Consider the following 20,467-nt stretch of genomic DNA (forward strand, 5'->3'; position numbering starts at 1 on the left):
TATGGCAAAGGAGTCGGGCAGCCGTATTTTGTACCAGCTGCAATCTTTTTATAACTGCCTTGTTTGCCCCCAGATACAAGATGTTCCCGTAGTCAAGCCGAGATGTAATTAAGGCATTGACTACTGTTTTTTGCATGGGGATAGGCAGCATCCACAGGATCTTCTTGAGCCATTTTATGATGGTGAAGCAGAGACCCACTACTTTGCTAGCCTGTTGCTTCATGGACAGTGTATTGTCCAGAATTACTCCCAAATTTCTTGCATGAGGCACTGGTGTTGGAAGATCACCCATCTGGGCAGGCCAGTGTGATGTACTCCAGAGCTCTGGCTGTTTGCCCAGGAGGATAATCTCCGTCTTGTCTCCATTTAATTTCAACTGGTTAGTTGTCATCCAGTTGAAGATGTTTAGGAGACCATCTTTAAGAGAGGACGAAGATGATGATTGGGCTTCAGACAATGAAAAAACAATTTGTGAGTGAGTCGTCTGCATACGTCATAAAGGTGAGTCCCGCTTTTTCCACTAGATCTGCTAAGGGTCTAGGATAAAGATTGAAAAAGAGCGGGCTGAGGATGGAGCCCTGTGGTACTCCATGAGGGGAGTTGAAATGTCCAGAGCATGCAGCGGCAGATGCTATTTGGTATGTACGTTGGCTCAGGAATGATCTAATCCATTGCAGGGCAATTCCACAGATTCCATTTTTTTCAAGCGTGGTGAGTAGCCTTTTATGCGACACAGTATCAAAGGCTGCGCTTAGGTCGAGTAGAATAAGCGCAACCGTATGACCGTGGTCAAGGAGTTTCCTGATGGTTTCAGAGACTCCCAATAGGGCAGTCTCTGTGGAGAACCCTGCTCGGAATCCTGACTGGGTAGGGTGGAGAAGGGCGTTTTCATCTGAAAAAAGAGTAAGGTCTGAGTGTACATGTCTTTCCAGACATTTGGAAAAAGCTGGGAGGAGTGAGATGGGCCTATAGTTGGCCAATTGTTCCGGGTCTGCTGTAGGTTTTTTCAACAGTGGGGTCACTATGGCATGTTTCCATAGGGTAGGAACTGTGGCCAACTCTAGAGATGAATTTAAAGTGTCTGCAATAATTTCAAGGGTGGGCGTGTCCAATAATTGTATTATATTGATGGGAATGGGATCCTGTGGAGAGCCAGATCTAATCGACTTCATGAGGGAGATAAGAGTATCGATTGTAATGGGCGGCCAGTTTTGTAGGGTTTGATTTATGGTCGGAGTATACTCCCATTTGTCCATTGAAGTGGTGTCACGATTGTTCTTATCTATCTCAATGATTAATTTATCGATTTTATCAGAGAAGAATTGGGCTAGGTCCTGACAGTGCTTCTCATTTAAGGGGCGTGATGGAGCTGTAGTCTGCGCACCCGCAAGGTCTTTGACCGTGTTAAACAAAGTTTTAGCTTTTTTTACGGCTCCCGTGATGGTTTTGGCTACATACGCGGCACGTGCTTTTTACATGCGGTATGGTAGAGGTTTCTGGCTGCATGGTACCTAGTTTTTTTGTCAGGGTCAAAGTCTTTGCGCCATGCTCTTTCAAGAGCCTTATATCTGTTTTTTTGCTCTTTAAGTGAGTCATTAAACCATGGGGCGGGGGGGCGATGTATATTGCCCTTGAAATTGGGAGTTGGTAGACAGGACTCAGCCGCATTGGTAAGCCATAGTTGGGTGGCAGTCGCAATGCTTTCCATGGTTTGGTTCTTTTTGGGCGGGTTCGTACTGAGTTCCATGTTAAGTTTAAAGATATCTAGGGATTTCCAATTTCTCCTTAGTGAGGCCGGTAACATATTATGGTCAGTGGAAGTAATAAGTGGTTTGAGAGTAAATTTAATTAAAAAATGATCAGACCAGCACACAGGAGTGGTATCCTTCCAGATAAGTTGTGGGAGGTTCGACAGTAGTGGGTCCGGTAAATGCCCTGCCTTATGGGTAGGTCCTGAATTTAGGAGATGGATATTTAGTGCTGTAAGATCTTCTAACAGATTGGTACAAGTCGTATTTGATTTGTCTTCTAGATGAAGATTTAAGTCTCCAATAATAGAGAAGTTTTTTGACGCCAAAAGAAAAGGGGTGATGTAATTGGCCAGTTCAATAGTCCATTTAGTGCCGTTTCCGGGAGGCCGGTACATAAGAATGCCAGAAAATGTGAAGTTGGGATTCAGACAGATTTTAAAAAATGCTGCTTCACACTCCGGGATTGCTAGTGGCTCGAGCGTGCATGTATATTTTTTGTTATATGCAATAGCAATTCCACCCCCCGTTTTGCGAGTTCTGTCCATCCTAACAATCGCATAATTGGGGGGAAGGGCCGTAGCAACGTCAGGGCCAGAGCCTGCATGCAACCAGGTTTCTGTGAGAAATAATGCGCTAGGTTTATCATCCACTAATAGGTCAAAAATGTCTAACCTGTGCATGGGCAGGGAACGACAGTTTATACTGTAAAACAAACACATTTCGTCAGTAGGAGAGGGCTGTTTGAGAAACTTACTATGCCTAGTTCTGCGAGGGAGATAAGGTTGGAAGGATGTGATAGTGCAACTGCAATGAGGGCAGATGGCTGTCCCCGTGTACGGGATGTCAAGTAGAGTACAGTTGTCATTTAGTATAGGGCGCAGAGCCTTAATCTGGTCAGGGGACAGTACCTGTATAGGCCTGGCTTTGGAGGCATAGCCCTCTGCCCCGTGCCCCGTCCTGGCCCGGATGGGCACAGACGGGCTGGTCTTAGGCGTGTCTTTGGCGCGGGGTCCTGCCAGTGCTTCTCATTTAAGGGGCGTGATGGAGCTGTAGTCTGCGCACCCGCAAGGTCTTTGACCGTGTTAAACAAAGTTTTAGCTTTTTGTACGGCTCCCGTGATGGTTTTGGCTACATACGCGGCACGTGCTTTTTTACATGCGGTATGGTAGAGGTTTCTGGCTGCATGGTACCTAGTTTTTTTGTCAGGGTCAAAGTCTTTGCGCCATGCTCTTTCAAGAGCCTTACATCTGTTTTTTTGCTCTTTAAGTGAGTCATTAAACCATGGGGCGGGGGGGCGATGTATATTGCCCTTGGAATTGGGAGTTGGTAGACAGGACTCAGCCGCATTGGTAAGCCATAGTTGGGTGGCAGTCGCAATGCTTTCCATGGTTTGGTTCTTTTTGGGCGGGTTCGTACTGAGTTCCATGTTAAGTTTAAAGATATCTAGGGATTTCCAATTTCTCCTTAGTGAGGCCGGTAACATATTATGGTCAGTGGAAGTAATAAGTGGTTTGAGAGTAAATTTAAATAAAAAATGATCAGACCAGCACACAGGAGTGGTATCCTTCCAGATAAGTTGTGGGAGGTTCGACACTAGTGGGTCCTGTAAATGCCCTGCCTTATGGGTATGTCCTGAATTTAGGAGATGGATATTTAGTGCTGTAAGATCTTCTAACAGATTGGTACAAGTCGTATTTGATTTGTCTTCTAGATGAAGATTTAAGTCTCCAATAATAGAGAAGTCAGTAGGAGAGGGCTGTTTGAGAAACTTACTATGCCTAGTTCTGCGAGGGGGATAAGGTTGGAAGGATGTGATAGTGCAACTGCAATGAGGGCAGATGGCTGTCCCCGTGTACGGGATGTCAAGTAGAGTACAGTTGTCATTTAGTATAGGGCGCAGAGCCTTAATCTGGTCAGGGGACAGTACCTGTATAGGTCTGGCTTTGGAGGCATAGCCCTCTGCCCCGTGCCCCGTCCTGGCCCGGATGGGCACAGACGGGCTGGTCTTAGGCGTGTCTTTGGCGCGGGGTCGGCGCGGGTGCTGCGCGTCACCATCGTCAGAGTTTTGTAGGGTCCGTGCTAGCGATCAGCACGGCCTTCCACACTCTAGACCAATCACTGCCCGGCCCCGGGAAGAACCCGGAAGAAGGTAGCGCCCTGCACCCTCCACAACAAACAAGCCTAACGCTTACGGTGGACCGGGGTAGCAGGGGCGGCAAGGATCGCCACCGAGAGGTTTGTAGAGTGCAATCAAATTTCAAAGAGCAATAAAGTTTTTTTTAAAAAGCAAAGTACAAATTCACATACAGTTTTTAAAAGGTCGCTTAGTCGCGCTTCGTGCAATTATTAAATCAATCTACAAATAAGCGCTTTCAGCATCCAGGTCGCGCTATAAGCAGTCAATGAATGCGTGTGTCTTCAGAGAGAGCGCTTGATTCAGTGGGGCTTTGTAGGGTCAGTGCTAGCGATCAGCACGGCCTCACACACTCTAGACCAATCACTGCCCGGCCCCGGGAAGAACCCGGAAGAAGGTAGTGCCCTGCACCCTCCACAACAAACAAGCCTAACGCTTGCGGTGGACCGGGGTAGCAGGGGCGGCAAGGATCGCCACCGAGAGGTTTGTAGAGTGCAATCAAATTTAAAAGAGCAATGAAGTTTTTTTAAAAACAAAGTACAAATTCACATACAGTTTTTAAAAGGTCGCTTAGTCGCGCTTCGTGCAATTATTAAATCAATCTACACATAAGCGCTTTCAGCATCCAGGCCGCGCTATAAGCAGTCAATGAATGCGTGTGTCTTCAGAGAGAGCGCTTGATTCAGTGGGGCTTTGTAGGGTCCGTGCTAGCGATCAGCACGGCCTCCCACACTCTAGACCAATCACTGCCCGGCCCCGGGAAGAACCCGGAAGAAGGTAGCGCCCTGCACCCTCCACAACAAACAAGCCTAACGCTTGCGGTGGACCAGGGTAGCAGGGGCAGCAAGGATCGCCACCGAGAGGTTTGTAGAGGGCAATCAAATTTAAAAGAGCAATAAAGTTTTTTTTAAAAAGCTAAGTACAAATTCACATACAGTTTTTAAGAGGTCGCTTAGTCGCGCTTCGTGCAATTATTAAATCAATCTACACATAAGCGCTTTCAGCATCCAGGTCGCGCTATAAGCAGTCAATGAATGCGTGTGTCTTCAGAGAGAGCGCTTGATTCAGTGGGGCTTTGTAGGGTCAGTGCTAGCGATCAGCACGGCCTCCCACACTCTAGATCAATCACTGCCCGGCCCCTACTAGGGGAAGTCCAGACTCTATGCCAGAGCAAAATAGGTTGTATCCTAATTACATCAGAAATGTGAGGAATCCCCAATTCACTGTGGCAATTGTATACAGATGAGCTCCGAGGAACAGCTAAAATAAACCTTAAAAAAGCATTTTCCATTCACTAAATCTGGGAAGCATCATAAAAACCCCAAACTCCTGCCCCATATATTGCAATGCTTATGCATTTGGCGTGATAAATTTTAAGAAGGATCCCCGGGGGCATTTTACCCATTTTATTTTTGAAAGTTCATCACTGCCGCGGTTTACCTCTTAAAAAGAAGGGTCCTACTCTTGACCACAGGTCCCCAGGATCCAGAATCCTCAAATAAAACGCCAAGATAATAGAACATTTTAGTTGAATCTATCCTCCCATTCCCGGCTGGCATACTTCTGCATTTGTTTTTCCCCTTCCCACATGACATTACGAACGTTTTCTCTACATTAAGTTTATGGCTCCAATTATCCATAAAATCAATGTAAGTGTTAAGGGCTCTCTGTAGGCCAAGCTGGGTTCTAGTCATTAAAACAGCATCGTCCGTGTAGAGAAGGGAGACAATCGGCTTGTTGTTGATTTGTGGGGGATCTCTCGCCCTGGTCTCTAGTTCCTCTTCCAGGGCATCAGTGTATAGAGTGAAAAGGAATGGCGCCAGGATGCATCCTTGTCTGGCGCCCCTCTCCACGCGGAATGTCCTCGTACATTCCCCCTTTAGTTGATACTTCACCTTAGCTGTGGCCCCCGCATATAATTGCACCAGGGCGGGGTCAACATTTAAATCCTCTAGGATTTTCCACAATCTAGTATGGGTAACGCAATTGAAGGCGGCAGTAAGGTCGACAAACGCCACATAAAACTTCCCAGCCTTAGATTGGGTATACTTCCCCATTAAAATACAGAAATTTAAGATCTGCTCATTTGTGCCCAGCCCCTGCCTAAAACTATATTGAACCAGACTTAAAATATTGTTGTCTTTTGCCCACGTTTGAAGCCTATTCAAAACTACCCTTTCTGCTATTTTCATGAGCGACTCTAAAAGGGATATGGGTCGATAGCAAGCCGGATTTTCACGATCACTTTTTTAAAGATCGGGATTATCACGGGCTCTGACCAGGATTTAATAAAACCCTTTGCACAGCATGCTTTTAAACCCCTAGTTAACAGGGGGGACCATAAATCTGTCGTGCAATTATATAAATCTAACAGTACCCCATTGCCTTACCTCCTTTACTTGCATTAATAGCCGCTAAGACTTCATCAAGAGTAATGCAGATGTCAATAGGCAAGAAATCAGCAGAATCTCCAGGTAGTTGTGAATCAGGACCTATATTTGTGTCCCCGTTCTCCTTATTACTATACACGTTAAAGAAAAAAATCAATCCACGATTTCTCATCAATAGCGACCTCTATCTTTGGTCCCTCATTGTTAGAAACAAACAAAGCCTTTACTGCCTGCTAAAAAGAGGTACAATCCTTATGCAGGGATGCTTCATAGAGGTTGGCCCATGCATGCTCTTTAATTTCTTTCTTACGATTTTTCCTAGCGAGGTTATATGCCTTCCTACAAGTTCTAATTTCCTCTTGATCTCTCTCTGTTCTATGAAGTGCAGCCTTTAAAGATGAATAGGTTTTGGTGCAGATAACTATCAATTCCTTGTAATGCCAACCCACCAATGTGACATTCTGTTTTTCTATATGAAAATGATCGCAATAGGCATTGTTATCACAACCTGGATAACCCATTCCCAATGGCTTTCTATGGTATAGACATGACCCGGGATAACCAAAACAACATACTCCTTTCATTTCTGTGAACTGGGGTGGGCGAGTGTAAGTATAGTTTACAAGTGACAAGGGATATACAGTCCACCAACTAGTGTCAGATTCAGTTGGATAACAAGCAGTCCCTTCTCCGAAGAACCTCTTATGTGTCTCTAAGAATACATTGCTCGGGGCTGTTCTTTTGCTCCTTTTCAGGGAGAGAACCTTACCCTTGCTGTGTAAGGGTACACGTTGGTTATGTTCCAAAACCTATGACACTCCACACAATACTATTATCAACAAAACCAAAAGAACAACACATATTATTTTTTTGCGACCATATCACATTGTGCTGTGCAACAAGAACCATTGGCTGCTCTTCTTCAGCAACCTTTCTACCAAAGAGATGCATAATGAATTGCAAGAGAGGGCGAAAATCCGAAGGAAATATACAAGTTCCCAGGGTACGTCAGAGTCTCACTGGTACAGGCTTCTATTGTCCATCAATAAGTTGGCTCTCTTGAGCACCGGTGGTGGAGCTTGCTGAGTCCTAAGTTCTTTTAATCTATCCCACATCGATTCAGATGGTATACCTTCAAGGGATACTTCAGTTCTCTCTAACGAATTGTTTGAACTATAAGAACAAAGTAAGTACAAAATTCTCCACTAATTTCTGTTAATGCTGTTGGTACTGTAACTCAGTACTAGCTATCTTGGCAATCCATCCCTAATCTTTTTCCTCCTTGGGCTCTGTATCCCTCAGCCGAGGACGCAAATTGTAGCCAGTAGCCCCAGGCACCGTGTGATCAACAAACAAAGGCCCCGCCTGGTCTGCACGCGCGCATCCGAGATGGCCGCGTGAGCACAGGGCTCCCGAGGACCCTCGCTGCCTCCCGCATTTATCCTGGATAATATCCTGATTTGATGGAAGGTCATTGAAGACACAACCCGGCTGATGTACTAGCAGGTTTTTGGGTCGGAATCGGACGCAGGGTCCCCGGGTTCTGCCGTCTTGAAATTTGTGGCCTTCTCCATGGAACAGCCTGGACCTTGAGTTGTAGCAGTGCCCAGGTCGTAATTTAACAACAACGGCTTAAGGGGATCAGACCACAGCCTGACTTCACTTTCGGTTTCGTTTCTCCAGCGCACTGTCTCCTATCTGCGGTGTGTCTGTTGATCGGACGGGCTCCGATGCCAGCTCCTTGAGCTTCGAGCTAGCGACTGTTTGGCTGTGGACTCAAATTGGCCCAACTTCGCCTCCTGTATTCTTGTATGTGAATTTTAAGGAGCCATTTGGACCAGATCCCAAGCCTCCCTCCGGGGCACCCGGCTCGCCATGACGGGCAAGCCAGAGGGTGAAAAACGGAAAGTCAAGACCACTATCCGTGAAGGTTCAACCCAGACGAATGCCATGGATCACTACACACTTTCTAAAGGATCCCCTGGTGGTGCACCTAAGGCCCGGGAGGAGGCTGTCGATGATCCTGCTGTATTGGCGGAATTAACGCTACAGGGTGTGATGGGCGCCATTGCTGGTATTCAGACTTCTATTGGCCAACAGTATGAAGCCCTGGCTCTGAAGTTGGACACGGTGGCTATTGATGTCAACCTCATTCGAACTGATTTGGCCAAGACGAACGAGAAAGTGAAGTCATTGGACCTAAAGACATCCAGCCTTACAACGGATATGTCCGACTTGCAAACAGAAGTGCGCAACTTTAGATCTGCTAATGACTTTTTTGCTCGTCGCTTGGAGTATTTTGAAGGCCATGCACGGCGCAACAACGTGCGTATTATTGGGGTCCCGGAAGATTCTAGTTCACTTGCCACTGATCTTCGAGTGGAGGACCTCATTCTTATGGGGTTATGTTCGTTATATAACGCCACTGGGAAGAGACATTTCTCACTCTTTTTGGAAGTTTTTAAAGCAAAAGTTCCAGCTACTCTCCTATATGGAATTGAATTAGTAGAGCTGAAACATTGGGGATTCCTTCAAAAAATGGAAGGAAGGGTACTTCGGAAAATTACATCGCTTAGTAATGCATGTTCTACTTCTTCATGTAGATTAGAATTCGGACTTCGAAGTTGTTGGACACAGGGACTGGTGGCCCTGGTAAGATGGGTAGCCTGCTTGGCTAGAGGAAAACCTGGTACCCTAAGAGAACTTATTAAAAAGGAGCTACTGGGCAATCTTAATGACTTTTCCTCTCTATTAAAAATTTTTAGGAAAGCAGTAGCCCTGTTAGAGTTGGATGAGAGTACCTTATTTTTACTCACTCCCTCAGAACTTAAAGCCACATTAAAAAGTGCATCGTGGGAGCTATGTTATAAGCTGGATACCCTTGCCCAACCTAGATTATATGACAGGGAACCTCTCCTAAAAACATACACCCCCAAGCTGGCCCAACAATATCTGATCTGGAATATTCCCCATGGAGTTCGTAGACTATGGTACCTCCTACGTCATGATCTGCTTCCTCTTAATTCACTCTTAGCAAAGTGGTATGGGGGTTCCCCAATATGTAACTTTTGTAATGACGCTGTACAAGATCGTAACCACGTCTTGTTTATTTGTCCTGCTTTACGCTCCTTGCGATTTAAGTGGATTAAACCTATTTGTTTACAATTGGGAATTGCAAATGCTAAATTGTTTTTACATGCACTTTACTGCCCTCCAAATGAACTGTTTTGTTGTAGAATTTTTAAATTTTTTAAAGGGTTCTTAAGTATTTATTGATGTTGCTGGGATGTTGCCGAGGTTCACTTCAAGAGTTGATAACTGTAGTATTTTTGTTTTTCCGTTTCTTATGTAGTATGTTTACATATTTTTTTTCTTGTTCGTATTGTATAATGGTGTGTTTAACTTTATGTGGCCCTCATTGAGAGCCAAAACATAATAAAAAACTTTGTAACTTTGTGGAGGACCTCATTCTTAATCATCTTGCACCCAAGGGCCTGAGCAAATTCTTTGCCATCGAACGTGCGCACAGAGTGCCAGGGGGACAGGCGAAACCCGGTTCCCCCCGTCCGATTATTGCACGGATCTTCAACTTCAGAGATCGCGACGCCATTCTGCAGGCGGCACGGTAAAGCGGCCCTACGCAGTTCGAGAACGTTGCTGTGAACTTTTATCCAGACTTCTCTCAATCGGTCCAGAAACAACGAATGGGATTTCAAGGGGTGAATCGGCGACTAAGAGACATGGAATTAAAATACGCCATGTTATTCCCGGCCCGACTGCGTGTTGAATATGACAATCGAACATTCTTCTTTGTCAGGCCTGAGGAAGCGAGTGATTGGTTGGACACTTTGCCGGCTCGCCGTACTGGTCAGGAACAGGCTGGTGGTCCTGAGGGGGGACTGATGGACAAAGAATGATTATGGTGCCTGTGTCCGGAACATTATTCAACGTGTCCAGCTGAGGCTCACTGACTTCCTTGATCATTCCATTTGTATCCTGGGAGGTAGCGGGGATGGCGGGACCCCTTTCCTCCTCTGGGGGTTTTCTTTGTGTAGATTAGTTCTTTGTTTGTAATTGTTAGGGCGACGGGCACACTGCAAATTGGGGTGGGTTTTGAGTCGGTGCAGGGGTGCAGGGTGGGGGGGAGTTGTGTTGGGAACCTTGGGGGGAGGGAGGGCCATGTTTTGGGATTGTCTGTTTTTTCTTTTTCAAGGCAAGGTACTTTCATTATCTTTGACATGGGTGTGATGCTCGTTTTGCGACGGGAGTTTATTGTGGATCTGGATGGGGGGTAGAGGGTTGAGAGTATTATGCTGGAATGTGAATGGGTTGGGTGATCGGATAAAGAGAGGGGTGGTCATGCAGCTGTTGCGGCGCCTTTCGCCTGATGTCGTTTTGCTACAAGAGACACACTTGATAGGAAATACTTGTCACGCTCTTAATAGACGGGGTTATCGTCTTGCTGCCCATTCTGGATTTACATCTAGTTCTAGAGGAGTGGGTATTTTGCTTAGGGTTTCCCTCCCCCTCGAGGTTGACGATGTGATCCTTGATGCCAGGGGTCGATATGTTACACTTGTTGGGCGGTGGGAGGGAAAACCAATTTTGTTGGTGTCGGTGTATGTCCCTCCGGGCTTACAATCCACGACATTTACGGACCTGGGGCGGATGGTTCTGGGTCTCCCGGAGGGTGTTTTGATACTGGGTGGTGATTTTAACTCCGTCATTTCTGGCAGAATAGACCGCTATCCGCCCGAGATCTCCCTGCTGCGCAATCCTGGTTGGGTGACTTCCTGGAAACATTGGGACTTATAGATTGTTGGAGACTATTGCATCCAGAACAAACACAGTTTACTTTCCATTCGGGAGCTCATGGTAGTCTTTCTAGATTGGATTATATCCGGATACCGGCTGCCCTGTCTCCTTCGATTGGAGAGATTAGACACTTGGCCGGGGTATATCAGACCATTCCCCTATTTGGTTTCATTTTAATCTTAGCATCGGCGCCGAAGGGAGGGTGGCCCCGATTAACCCCTGGTATCTTCTTAATCCTAAAACTCGCACTGAATTGATTAAATCATTTGATCAGTATTTTACTGAGAATGCTGGTTCTGTATCCTCGCCTGTTTCGTTATGGGAAACTTTTAAGACTGTGATCAGGGGACAGGCATTGTCTTTGGTGGGGTGTGCTAAGAAATGTAAGAATGAGGCAATTGTTCAGCTCGAGACTGAAATCACAGACCTGGAGACTGCATTGGAACGAGAGGTGTCTCGAGAAGCATTACATGTCCTCCGCCTTAAAAATTTAGAATAGAAAACTTTGGTTACTGATGCGGCAAAGATGATGAGTAGGGAACAGCAGGAACGGCTATATGATGTGAGTGATAAAGCAGGAAAATTGATTGCCTGGCTGGACAGAAGGGAGAGAGCTAGTCGAGTGGTTCCGGTGATTGAGACATGTGGTGGTGTGCGTGTAACGAACCCTGTTGAAATTGTTGAATGCTTTGCTGATTACTTTCGAGAGGTCTATACCTCAGTATCCGACAGGCCCGTGGAGGATTCGCAGTTGTTGCTTCGAGATATAGCACTTCCATGTTTGTCGGAATCGGATCGGGACTGTTTGGATGCCACGCCCTCGGTGGATGAGGTGGCTCTCGCGCTGCGCTCCATTCGTTCCGGCAAGGCTCTGGGTCCCAATGGCCTTCCTGTTGAATTGTATAAATTACGCCCTGATACTCTAGCTCCCTATCTTCGTGATATGTTTTTGGCTGCGCGAGACGGTGGTTCCCTCCCCAGAGATCAGCGTCTTGCTACCATTGTGGTGATTCATAAGGAGGGTAAACCACGGGATCGCTGCTCGTCTTATAGACCCATTTCACTCTTAAATGCGGAGCCTAAGATCCTCGCCAAACTGCTAGCTAATCGTCTGTATATGGTTATTAGCGACCTGATTCATCCGGATCAATCGGGTTTTATCCCGCACCGTAACACAGCATTAAATTTGCGACGTTTGCATGGTGTTCTCGCGAGGGCCCCGACACTGCGCGAACCGGCCATCTTGGCGTCCTTGGACACCACGATGGCCTTTGATACAATCGAATGGTCTTATCTCTGGGCGGCACTGGCCAAATTTGGAATCGGCGCTGGTTTTATTGGTTGGGTCAAACTCCTGTATGAAACGCCACTGGCACAGGTGGTGGTTAATGGCCGTGTCTCCGTGCCTTTTACTCTTGGGAGGGGCACGCGGCAGGGTTGTCCGCTGTCCCCGCTCCTCTTTGCTTTGGCGTTGGAGCCGCTCGCCGCTTGGCAACGGTGGGAACCTTCGATGAAGGGTATACGCTGGACGCCGGAATTTGAAGAACGCATTTCCTTATACGCGGATGATATTTTGTTGTACCTTACATCTCCCCAAAAATCGCTCAACGTATTGTTTGACGTACTTAACTCCTTCGGGAAGAACTCGGGCCTTATCATTAATTGGTCGAAATCCTACATTTATGTACTTGCGGGTGATGCCCCTCGTTTGCAGCGGGGCTGTCCCATCCAGTTGTCGCAGTCTGGCTTTAAGTACTTGGGTGTGTTTATCTCGTTGGATCTGGCGGTTCGCTATGAACGCAATTTACTCCCCCTACTCCAAAGGGTGTGCTCCGATGTAGCGCGTTGGCGTAAATTACCGTTATCTCCCCTAGGGCGTGCGGCCCTTTTTAAAATGACGTCCTTACCGCGGTTCCTATACGCACTTCAGAATAGTTTTGATGTCATCCCGTCGAAATATTTCCGGGAAGTAGAATCGTTGCAGAGGCAATTAATATGGGACGGACGTTCACGCATCGCTCTTCCAAAATTGACACTTCCCTGGTATGATGGCGGTAAAGCACTCCCGGATATTCGTAGGTATTATTGGGCCTCCCACCTTGCTGCCATCAACCAGGGGATGTATGGCCCGGCGTTGAATCCAGCATTTGAAATGGATAAGTGGCTGCTCCGGGTGGGGATTACTACAGGACGCTTTATTCAGGACCCTCGTGTTCACAACTCTCGGGACCTACCGCTATAGCCGTGCGGGTATGGCATAGAGCGACGGCGGCTATGGGCTGGAGTGATAAACTAACTGGTGCAACTCCGCTCTATGCCTCTGCGAAGTTGGGTGGCCTATGGAGGACGAAGGGATTTGATAAATGGGACACGATCGGTATTAGTAAAGTGCATGATCTCTGGGTTAATGGAGAGGTGAAGACCTTCTCGGCTCTGCAAGTAGAGTATAAGCTGAGTGACAGGGAAAAATTTTGTTATGTCCAGGTACACCATGCTCTGAACTCTGTGTTGCCAGTGGGTAGTGTTATTCCGGATTCCTTCCCCCTTGAAGATTGTATACTAGACGGTTACGTGCCAGACAGTACTATCTCGTTGTTCTATAAGAAAATGATCAATGACCGATCGAGTCTGCTTGATCGCCTTCGTGAAGCTTGGATTGCTGATGGTATTGAACTGGATGATGAGGACTGGCAGTCCGCGATCTCCTCTCCCAGGGAGGTGGCGATTCCGGCCCGCCTCCGTCTGGTCCAACTCAAGATCCTCCACAGAATCTATGTCACCGGTCCCCGTCTGATCCATATGGGCTACTCCACGGACGGCATGTGTAGGCGTCGATGTGGTCTCCTTGGCACCTATCTCCATATCATATGGGAATGCCCTGAGGTGGTGCGATTTTGGAAAAGTATACATGAGGTGATGGATGAAGTAACGGGTGTTGTGATGATGCCGGAAGCCCGACAATGTTTATTGAATGTGTGGGGTCCGAATGATTATGACGTGTCGCAGCTTCCATGGGTGACTCTTGCCAATATGGTTGCGAAGAGGGATATTGCGCAGTTGTGGGGGTCCCCGAGGCCTCCTACAGTGACTGCTTGGAAAGAGAGTTTGGACTGGTGCATGTTCAGAGAGAAGACAGTGTATATGGCAAGAGGCAGACCCAAAAAATGGGGGAAGATTTGGAACCAGTGGAACTTATGCCGTGGAGATATCTGTACGCCCCCACTCACTGCGATTCCTAGTCCTTCCCAGTCACCCTGACCTACATTCCTTCTAGCTGTGGCATATTGTGCTGTTCATATGCAATTCTACCTTGGGCACCCTCCCCTCATCTGTATTCAAAAAGTCTTTTCTCCTGTTGTCATATATCTCCCGTCCTCCTTGAGAGCAGGCCCAATGGCTGTATTATTGCTGTATTGCCTTGATTGTTTGTTTGATGTGTTGTTTCTCTTGTTTTATATAATAAAAAGTTACAAAAAACAAAAAAACAAACAAAGGCCCTTGGATCGCTTGGATTTCTGGGGGAACAGCCTCATTCAGTACATCCTCATTTTCCTTATCCGTCTGCACCCAGACCAACCTGGCGTCACTGCAAGGAACAAACCTGGGCACCTATTCACACTCAGTCACCCACGCCTTTCTTGACCCACTGGTCATATGGCAATGGCAAAGGAATCCTCAGACAGTGGGTGGCATGCACCCAGTTCTTTCAACCAGCAACTTTATAGCTATCCGTGTCACCAACATAACCTGCCCAGGACCCTTGTAGCACGGCTCCAAACTTTTCTTCTGCTGGAAATTCCTGATCAGCAAAAAGTCCCCATGCTGAATATCATGGCCGGGTCCCTCTGGTGCAGAAGGTAGGGACTCTTGCACCTGTTGGTGAAAAGAACGAAAACTTTCTGTTAACTGGGCAAGGTATTCAAGCGACACCGGAAATTCAATATCCGAATACCTACAAGGACATGGGACGCCCCAGACACTTGTTGGGCATCTGAACACGACCTCATAAGGTGGCAATCCTGGCCTAGAATGAGCTGTTGTTCTTGTTGACAGTAGAGCTAATGGTAGAGCATCTGGCCATTTCAAACCTGTTGTTTCCTGAATTTTTGCCAATTTTAATTTGAGAGTACCATTGTACTTCTCAACCAAACTGCTGACTGTGGATGATTGGCAGCATGAAATGTCTGCTTTACATATAAATCTTCACAGATCAATGTAATCACTTTCCCAATAAAATGACTTCCGTTGTCGCTCCAGATAACTCGGGCCAAGCCAAAACGAGGAAAGAACTCCTTAAGGAGTACCTTCACAGCCGTAATGGCTGAATTATCTTTAATGAGGTACGCCTCAACCCATTTACTGAATGCACATACAACCACCAAAATATACTTAAGATTATTGCATCTCTCTAACTCAATATAGTCCATTTGGAGGACTTCTAAGGAAAAGTAGGTGGTGCAAAATTACAGGGTGGTGTAGGGGTACCCTTCCCTGTATTATGTATCATACAGACCATGCAATGTTTCAACAAATGTGCAGCTGTCTTAGAGAGGTTATCATTATCCCATACAGGGGCTAACAATTTACAAATACCTTTTGCACTAATATGAGCTGGACCATGTACCATGGTAATCACGGACAGAACATATTCATCGGGCAACATCCCTTTCTGTTGCCCCGATTTATCAATCAAACACCCTTCCTCATTCAACTGTGCTGTGCTCTCCTGCCATTTCACCAATTCCTCTATTGTGGCTTCACTTTGTATCTCTTTTACACTCTGAAGGGTATTTTCAAGCATAGCAACCCCAGCAACCCACCTAGCTGGACCTGCAATGAATATACATTTCATTTTACTTCAGGCGTTTCCTTAGCTACCTGGTCAGCAAAAACATTTCCTCTACCCATAGCATCTGTAATCTTTCTATGGGCACTGCACTTAATTATTGCCAATTTTTTGGGAAGCGTTAAGGCAAAAAAAAGCCACAATATAAGGTGCCCATGCTGAATCTTGGGAGGCAAGAAACCCTCTCTCTGGCCAAAGCCACCCAAAATTATGCACGACCCCAAATGTGTACTGGCTGTCAGTTTAAATATTGACAACCAACCCTTCACTCAATTTGCAAGCTTGAAGAAGGGCAGCAAGCTCAAAAGCTTGAGCTGACTGTTAAAGGACCCATGATGTCTCTCCCACCGTATGCAATGTAGTGATAGCATAAGCCGCAGTGGTGGTGCCATCTACTAATTTGAAACAAGAGCCATCGACATATAGTTCCCCTTGAGAGTCATAAAAGGGAACATCAGTCAGGTCTACCCATCCTTTCATCTCTTCTTCTGTCCCGAAGATGCAATCATGTTTATCAACTGCATCATTCACAGAAGGGAGGGCTAGTAACATGGCTGGATTCAGAGTAGCTCTGTCGAGGCCCGGAAGAATCCAGGTCTGCAGGGTTCTCAACCTGAGTCCCTAAGGTTTCTTAGTAACTGTACTCGTTTGTACCAAATTAAATACCAACATTTATCAGCACACTCTTATACAATTGAACTATGTAAGAAAAAATAGTAGCAATATTTGCAAGCACCTGTCCTGGGGCTAAATCAGACATGTGCTGATGAACGTGCTGCTGTAGGTAGGGCTCAGACTCATGCACAGCTTGCCAAATGTCCTCAGTCTCATAAACCGGATAACTATCCCACTTCATAACCTGTCTCGCTAACACATCCTTTTCATACTCACCCACTCCAGAGCGCACCAACGGACCAAGTCGTTCTCTGAAGTTCACACAATCCCTGTCCTCAAACCCTCGTACTGGTGTTCCAGCACCCAAAAATACCAGAGGATGAATAACCATAGGAGGAGAAACAACAGAAGTTGTAGGTTCAACCGTAGTCAACGCTTGCACCAGAGGAGAAGAGATAGAGGACACAGGCGTTGAAACAGTGGCTGTACTAGAAGTCAAAGTCATCAAAGATGTCGAGGACAAGGAATGAGCAGGGAGTGCCGTAGCCTAAGCTGCGGAAACAACAGCTGTAGACACGCGAACAACCAAAGCAGATGAAACAGGCTGCTGTGACTGTTAAGGAACAGTGAATATATCCTTTGCAGAGCATAAGGAGGCGGGGGCTGAGTATCTAACAACTCTTCTACAACAGTATCATTTTCCTCTTTGGCCGAATAAGACTTGTCAATATTATACTGAAATCTCCGATCTTTACATTCTATTACTGACTCCAATTTGTCTTATCATATGCCACAGATTTCTGTGTCAATGTTTGCATTTTTCCTTTCTTTGTGTCCCTTTACATCTTTAACCACCTCTGTCTAGCTTCCTCTGCTAAGTTCGGAGAGAATCAAGCATCGACTGTCTACTTTGTCTCTTAGATAACTGTCCCTGTAAAAACCACATCTTTTGTTCATCAAAGGTGCCCATCAAAGGCCACTGCAACTCGGCATTGTCCCTTGTATATTTGTGCCATGATGTACTAAACATAGTAGGGCCAAAGCTATGTTTCACATACATATCAAAATTAGGGCTGCCCTCTGGAGGCGCAGGTTGAGCTTCTTCCAATCGAGCATCTGTAGAACAACAACGACAACACAAATTCCAAAGTTTGCTTAGGCCAGGCATTGTGAAGGAAAAAAAAAATAGTTAGTTTTACCTGCCAAAGTATTTTACGAATACTTTTCAGCAAGACAGTCCTTAGACCGTACCAAACTCAAACCAAAATTGTACCATATCTACAAAGAAACAAAACAAGCTCATCTGATATTAGTGGCACAAACAAACCAGTTCTCCACTGCCGACTCTTCAGACCAAACGCTCAGATCCAAGGGTTTCGCTGTTCAGGACTTCAGTTGGGATGACCACTGGGCGAGGCACTGTCTGGTGTGACAGAAGGAGCATCTGCGAGTATCAGAAACTCATTGTGCAGGGATCCCTGAGCCGTCTGTCTGACAGGACGATGTCCTCGGCTTCCCCCATCTGCAGAAAGGGGAGGAGTCCCTGTTCGGGCACCAACTGAAGGTAGTTACCCGTTTAGGGTCACCCGGGTCACTAATGACCACCTCTCAGCCTTCCGTGCCAAATGAAAAGTCGGTCAGATAGTAGAGAATACAAACCAATACCTGTTTATTCATATACACTCAGAGCAGAGCTCCATCTCCCCAGTCGCTAGGAGTGCTGCAGAGGAACTGAAAGCAACAAGCATAAAATTACATTACGTAGATTTTGTAACCGGGCAAAAATATACCCACAATGGAATCTTTCAAGCAGGCTCAGCTAAACAGCGAAATACAGAAAAAATGGTTTCAGCACTCATATCTTTACACAAAGTAAGAGTCCAAGGTCGTTCCATCCGGAGCCCACCACCAGACAAGGGGGAGAGGAACTCTATCTAATGAGAAATCTATGTGCTAATTTGAACAGTGTGCTTATTACTAAACCAAAACCCAAATAGAAAATGGCACAGAGAATGCTAACTTAAATGAAACACTATATAAGCATGAACGTTTTCTATTTTAACACTGGTGCACCCTTCTTGCCCACTATGGGTTTAACTAAGTGTGACATCTAGGGTTCGCTTGAGTTCCAGAGTACATAGCTCCTTCCCCCCCCATGGTCACATTAGGTTACCCCAGATATTTTGCCATTGAATGTCATTCTCACAGGTCCCCTATTTGGGAGGACATGGACGGCGATATCGGTGTATATCCCCCCTACCCTACAAACATCTACCATGTCTGAACTGACAAACCTTTTAGCGTCAGTTCCAGAAGGGGCTTTTATAGGGGAGTGACTTCAATGACATTATGCATTCACATCTTGATACAAGGAGTGGGGTAGGGCAGGGGCGGCATTCATTCCTGGCATCATGGGCTGAATCCCTCAGGCCTAGTGACATTTGGAGAACAAATACATACACTATTCTCACTCCCACAAATCTTATTTGAGCAGTGATCATCTGTTTCTCCCCTCTGTTAACACCCAAGGAGCATCTGGGGACAGAAGCCACCCTTGGGTCCTGTCTGACCACTCTCCCATAGAGATTACACTGGGAAAAGTGATGCGTAGGCCTGGCTCCAACTGAAACCTTCAGGTTGGATGGTTGAAGGATGTCAGGTTGCAAGATTTCATATGGGGGGTAGCCTTCTATTACAAGGTTAATTCAACTCCAGATGTCTCACCATCAGTACTATGGAAGTTCATGAAATCGGTCCTCAGAAGGCAAATAATAGTATATATAAAGGGTAGGATGGAGGAGAATGAGAAAGAGATTACCGCCCTAGGAGAGCAGATCGGGGAACTGGAATGCTGCCTTCTCCAGAAAACCAACTTAGCGGCAACACATAGCAGGGAGGCGGTCAGGATTTAACTAAAACAGAAACTAATTGGAAGGGCTAGAGCAGTAGTCTAGGAGTCCCAGAACAAGCTGTGCAGACTTGGAGATAACATTTTCTAGTTCTCCCACTCCTTTCACTTTTTCCTTGACCAAAGTTGCTCATCTACTGCTCTGTGGTGGTCCCCCACTCTAGTTTTGTCTCCTCTTCCTGAAGCTCTTCTACACCACTTTGAGAGATTTCTGGAACTTGGTTGGCTGGGAATCTCAGGTGCTCAATGCTCTTCCCTGGTCTTTCCAGTCGATCAAGCACAGAAAGCTGCAAACTTGCTTCACTCGTCATCACTTCTTCGAGCGGTCACTTTGTTCTTTGGATGTCGTAGACATGTATCCAGCTTAGCCTTCTCATTTCATGAGAGTGTTAGTGATCAGGATCCCCTGGCAAGATCCTTTCCACCTTGGTTCTAAGCACGATTTCCAAACATTTGTTTTCACTAGAAACCAGTCACCAGGCCTAAGGTCATGTATTGCTCTTAATGCAGAATGTGAAGGAAAGGGCCACTTGGATTACTTACAACCACCTGCTATGCCTTCCCAAGAATGAAGAGTTGGTCAGACAGTAGAGAATACAAAACATACATTTATTGGCAATAAGCTGCAGAGGAGTCCAATCTGACCTGCAGCCTAAGATGTCTGCCTAGGGACTGGCCCCCCAACAGTCTACAACACCTAATGAATCCTCCCCAGAGCCTCCAACCACGCCCACAGTGGAAAGTTACCGGCCTGGGCCGAACATGAACAAAGAGGGCACAGACGGATGAGCTACCATCTGCCAGATGGGTACATGCTTATCGGCAACTCAAGGTTACCGCGCTGAGCCTCAGAGCCTCCTAACATGGGAGCAGAACTACACACTCGAATAGGTATGGGAGGGCATAATGGCCTATTCATTAGTAAGTCAAGAAACAGCCTTGCACAGAAGAGAAAATAACGAAATAGAGTGTTCTGCTGAGACAAGCAATACGAGTAATGAGGTCTAG

This window comes from Lissotriton helveticus, chromosome 6 (genome assembly GCF_964261635.1).
Source record: "Lissotriton helveticus chromosome 6, aLisHel1.1, whole genome shotgun sequence".
Lineage (NCBI taxonomy): Eukaryota > Metazoa > Chordata > Amphibia > Caudata > Salamandridae > Lissotriton > Lissotriton helveticus.